This window comes from Papio anubis, chromosome 15 (genome assembly GCF_008728515.1).
Source record: "Papio anubis isolate 15944 chromosome 15, Panubis1.0, whole genome shotgun sequence".
Classification (NCBI taxonomy): domain Eukaryota; kingdom Metazoa; phylum Chordata; class Mammalia; order Primates; family Cercopithecidae; genus Papio; species Papio anubis.
The window spans coordinates 83,085,262-83,091,103 of record NC_044990.1 but is presented as its reverse complement, the minus strand read 5'-3'; the positions used below and the strand labels follow the sequence as shown (position 1 = coordinate 83,091,103).

At 36.6% G+C, this 5,842-nt stretch overlaps 1 pseudogene; it reads right to left on the bottom strand.

The window, feature by feature from the left end:
- Positions 1-327: 327 nt before the first annotated feature.
- Positions 328-3,706, bottom strand: LOC110741740 (annotated as a pseudogene).
- Positions 3,707-5,842: the final 2,136 nt, after the last annotated feature.

Genomic DNA, 5,842 nt, shown 5'->3' with positions numbered 1-5,842 from the left:
GAAGGTTTTTATGCATAGTAATGCTTTAAATTATTTTTGATACAATTTGGAAACTTTAAAACCAGATTGCCGTTTTGTGAACACTTTGGCAGAAAAAAAAATGATTTTGTCATTGGAATTTTTTTTTTTTTTTTTTTTTGAGAGGGAGTCTTGCTCTGTCACCCTGGCTGGAGTGCAGTGACACGATCTCGGCTCACTGCAAGCTCCGCCTCCCAGGTTCACACCATACTCCTGCCTCAGCCTCCCAAGTAGCTGGGACTACAGGCCTGCCACCACCCCTGGCTTTTTTTTTTTTTTTTTCAGTAGAGACCGGGTTTCACCGTGTTAGCCAGGATGGTCTCCATCTCCTGACCTCGTGATCCACCCGCCTCTTCCTCCTAAAGTGCTGGGATTACAGGCGTGAGCCACTGCGCCCAGCCTTTAAAGGAGCATGTGGACCGAAGCCACTGCAAGACGAACATAAAATGTTAAAGTATCTGTTTCTTTCTGTGCTTAAATCAGAGACACCTATTATTGTCAATTCAGGATAGTGACCTCAAGTCATTGTAGTTATGTCACTGAAAGTGACCCTGAGAGAGAATCTTGCACACTTCCACCAAGGGTTTTTCATAAATTGGATGAAATGTATTTTTAAAATTTACATTTCAAATCAAAGGAAATACAGAAAGTCAATAAAATGCAGTCAAATCAATAGCAATATATACTTTCATTGTACAATAATCTGTATTTGTTCATTCACTCATTTTCCAACCTGCTTATTCCAATTCAGAATGGCGAGGGGTCAGAGCTTCTCCCCTGCAGCTCAAGGCACAAGCTGGGAAACAGCCTTGGACAGGATGCCATCCCCTCCCAGGGCACACTCACACACACATCATCACTCACTCAGACTGGGACCATGTGGACATGTCAATTCACCTAACATGCACATGTTTGGGATGGAGAAGGAAGCCAGAGAAAACCTATGCAGACATGAAGAGAATGTGCAAACTCTACACAGACAGAGGCCCAGGCTGGGAACTGACTTCTTTTTTTCTCCTCTAATTTGAGAATTGGGCAGTCTTTCTATTATTTTAGTGGCTACAACAGAAGCTTTTAACACGCCTATTAAAAGTAATTATGTCAAAATCAAATCAATACTTTTGCATTGCACCAGAGGTAAAACCATGGAGTTTTTTTTAACATGCATCTATTCTTCCTTTTCCCCTGGTATTTAATATCAAGACTTCTATCTACTGATAAAACAAGAATGTTTTAAATATTAAAATTTTTTACATTATATGACCTTATTTTGCAATTCTTATCATTCAGTATTCCTTCTATTTTAGAAATTCTTTATTGGTTAATGTTGGTTATTTTGAGGTTCTTTTCTTATGCAAATACATATACATATTTGCTAGTTTCTTCTTTCATTCTTTTTGTCTTTTTTTAAAATTTCAATTTGGGAGCAGGTGCGGTTTATTAACTGACCAGCTTAGAAAAATAATCATGGTAGACACTTAATTCAGTCTTCTAAGAAGCCTGTTGATCTGCTCCTCCCTGTTGCCAGCATCTCCACCTTCTATGAAATGGGTGATCTTTTTCTTCATTCTGCCTAATGGAAAAGATAATTTGAGGGCCACAGGAAATTATTTGCTTCTTTGAACTATTTTCCAACAGTATAGATCTCATGAATCAGATCCGCCTTGCAGATGATGCCATATTTATCAAGAGATTGAGCATTCTAAGTGTTATTTGTCAATGCAATTCTCTTCTTACTGATTTTACCGTAAGCATGCTTGTAGATTAGTTCCTTTATTGACTTCAGATTTGGGTACCCCCGTGCAATATACATTTCTACAATTTTCAGTATGTTCAATAAAGCCTTGTTGAACTTCACAAAGGTTCCATTGAAGACTTGACAAAGGCAAAGAAGCTGCAACACCTTTTAGACCTTAGGACTCACACCACTGAGAGCTGTGATCCTGATGACAAACGCCAATTTGGATTTTGGAGGTACAAAGAAGTTGCCAGCTTTTCTTGCCATCCTCACCATTTGAATTTCATTTCTGTACGTCTGCCCACATTCCTTGTGATGGTGCTTCACTTTTTCATAGATAAGCTTCCTCCTTGCCTTTTGAAGTATCTTTTGGGCAAACTTCTTTCTCAGGCATTTGATCTTCAGCTCTGCAAAATTTCTTCGCTTTCTCTGAAGGGTTCTTGGCACAGCAGGCACCTTCCTCTTCTTTTCAACACTCTCCATGATTCCAGTTGGAAAAGAGCATCTTCATTTTTTATGTTTGCTTTTTTTTTTTTTTCTTGAAAGATCATCGTATTGGCATTTAATTCCAGCTTAAGGCCATCATTGGGGTATCTGTCCCATAATGACTGTAGCTCCCATCTGATTTCCAGTTTGTCTGGCCTCCCATGCCTACCCCAATGCTGGGCATCTGACAATAGCAGAGAAGTCAAGGCAGGCTGCAACAAGAAACATGGAGAAAGCCAGCACCGCCTCTTCTTCTCCAAAGCCTGTCATGAGTCAGAACAGAAACTGAGGAGTAGATGTGTCGATGTGTGACCAATGATTCTGCATTAGACCAAACAGGATTCTGAATGCCTGCATATTAGAATGAGTGTTAATAGTTCTGAGTAACTAGAAAAGTTATGGACTCTATCTGTGATATTATTTAGATCATAAACCTTATCTATTTATGACCCATTCATTTGGTGGTTGTTCTATCTAACCTGCTGCAGATAGGGCAATGAATGAAAAGACCGAATTTCTGCCATGATGGAACTAACATAGAGTGGAAGATAAAATCAGTAAACTAGATCTACCTTATAATATCTCATATAGATAAATGACAGGAAGAATAATGAAGCAGAATACGGAGATAAAAACGTGGGATGCCAAGTCAGTTTAGACAAGGTGGCCCTGAAGTTCTCACTGTTGTGGCAAATCAGGAGCAGAGACCTCAGAGAGGGGAGAAACTCAGCCATGAGGTGTCTGGAGGAAGAGCACGCTGCATACAGGAAATGGCAAGTGCAGAGGTGTAAATCATAAATTGCTGACTTTTAAAGTGGATGTATGATTGACAATTCTACATTAGACCAAACAAGATTCTTAATGCCTGGACATTAGAATGAGTATTAATAGCTCAGGGTAACTAGATAAGTTATGGAATCTATTTGAGATATTATTTAAATTATTGGAGAGGAATTCTGGTATAGATGCATTGGAAGTCAGTATGAGAGATATATTTTTTCACTCCTTGTCCATCAGTAAATCTATCTGGATCGAATTGTTTAAATAATATTTTCATCTGTCCCTTTACTTGTGGGTGATCAAATGGTTTTGATCCTGACAAAATTTGCCCCAAATCTTGCTTTAAATTTTGAATAAATTTACTGATGGTTGTCAAGAGTGAGTTACATCAAATTTTCCTATCAAATGTAGCCAATGACTTAGCCAAATTAGAATTTAAATGCATTTGGCAACACATGTTTACCATTAATTTTCTTATTTTTCCTCTGAATATATCAATTTTGCATGGTTCTGTGCTCAGGAATTTGTTACAGAAGCGATGATGCTTTACAAATTTCTAAAATGAGCTAGAGATACTAAACATTTTCTTACTACAGGCTTACATTAGTTAAAGAAATGATCAGTCAGAAGACCATAGTGATGGTAAAACTATATTGGTACTTTAAATGATTTATTTAGGCAGGTTAAGGTGGCAGGTTATAAAAAAAAAAAAAAAAAAAAAAAAAAGAGTGTGAAAAATCCCCATCTTTCATAGCTTTAAAAAGTTGGCTCTACTGCGTGCTGTAATTAAATCAACAGTCTTCTGGTCGGCAGACATGCAGACAACCGTTCCTTCACTGCCACCAGTAAATTCACAGGTCTGCACCCTTCCCAAGGGCTGCTGTGCACAGCCTTTTCTAAGGTATGGTTTATACCTGAGAAAGTCGAGATGGACAGGAAAGTCCCATGGATGATAGCAGGCCAGACATTTATCTAGACAGTCCATAGAGAGCCCGCTAGTAAAATATTATTTATAGCTTAGTTGTCAAAAATCCTTAGGAGTTGGAACTCATTTCCCCCCAATATAACTTATACAGTTTCCTATAAGTAGAAAAATGTCCATATCATTTGACACTTCTTAGCAATTTTTCCCAAGAACTTTATGCTACTAGTTTCTGTTTTTTTCTTAAGTCAAAGAGCTTAAAACAACTTCAGGTGCTGCTCTTTTCTTTAAACTTTAGGGAAATAATAACTTTTTTTCGCTTTTCTTAATTTTTCTTTAGAAAGTTTCAGATTATTAGTAGCCACATTAAATTGCAGAAAATATGCATTTATAATGACACATAAAGTTTATAAAAACAGACATATGTAGACATGTAAAATCTGAAATTTGACTTGTGGAAAGAAGGAACTTTTTAGAGTGAGTAAAAGCTAACATTTTCTTATTATGTTTAATACACTGTTCTAAGCACATTATATCAACCTTTTGAATCTTACCAATGATGCTATAATGTAGGCATTATTTTCAATTTAATATATGACTTAATGAAAGAAAAGACAAATAAATTGATAGTTGGTGGGTGGCAGAGCTGGGATCTGAACCCAGTGGGACTTAGGGCTTACATTTATAAATTCTATATTAAACTTCATTGAGAAGGGGGGGTTGAAAAGTTGGTTGTGTGATGTTGGTCGCTTTGTTTGTAGTTATGGTTGTGATGGTATGGTATTAAACAAAAATTCCATTCTGAATTAGGAGATAAGCTAGTTATATTTCATGTAGTATATGTTTATGTTTGTACCTTATGAGCTAAAGAACATTACTATCTATAATTTTCAGGCAAGGAAACTAATGCTGAGAGTGGTTAGGTAACTTGCCGATAGTCACAAAGGTAATGCATTACAAAAGTAGGATTCCCCTCAGGAGGTCTGTCACTAATGCCAATTTGCTCATCATCGCTTTTCTGAAGGCACATGATGACATCAGCATAATGCTTATTGGCCCATAAACACTGAGCTAGTTAATTATTTTACTGAAGATCACCATAACCTGAGGTGCCATGCCAGTTTAAGTCTGTTTCCATTTTTGACTTCCACTGAAACATCCATAGAGCTCAGATGGGACTACTTATCCAATTAAAATTTTATTTTAAATATCGTCACTGCATTCACAACTAATCAGATTAGCTTAAAAATCATAGATGTGTATTGACAAACTAGTACACTAAACATTGTTTCTAATTTCTGTGGTATACTTCTAAATCGTTTTAGCACAGTGAAGGTCCCATTTACCATGCCAAAAGTTACTATAAGGATTACAAAAAATACGCTGCAGAAAGATGAGTTGGAGTTAGTTGATCATGTAATGAAGACAAGAAGCTCGAGGATAATTTCTATTTGGCAGGCTAGAAGTAGGGACATACTTAGTAAGAACAGTTAAACAGAAAGAGTGAGTTTGACTGGTAATGGGACCATCTATGAAAATGGGAGGTGAAGAGATTGGAAATAGCGCGGCTTGCCCTTAGGTCTTCTCAATATATCTGTGTGCACCAAATATACTGGTTGGGAGAATTTGAGTTAGCAAAGATTTATAGGCATTAACAATATTGAAAAAGTAACAAACACTGTTAAATAATTTTAATCACATATAATCATAGTATTTTAACATAACTACCCTAATTTTGTACCTTATCCTAATGCATATTTTACTTACCATTTGATCATCTTTTCACTTAATATTACACAGTTTTCTGTATAATTCCATGTCCTTTAATTCTCCTATAATTGCTATATAATTTCTGCTTAACGTTTCTCTGCCACAAATTTGCATGACTGTTTCTGTTT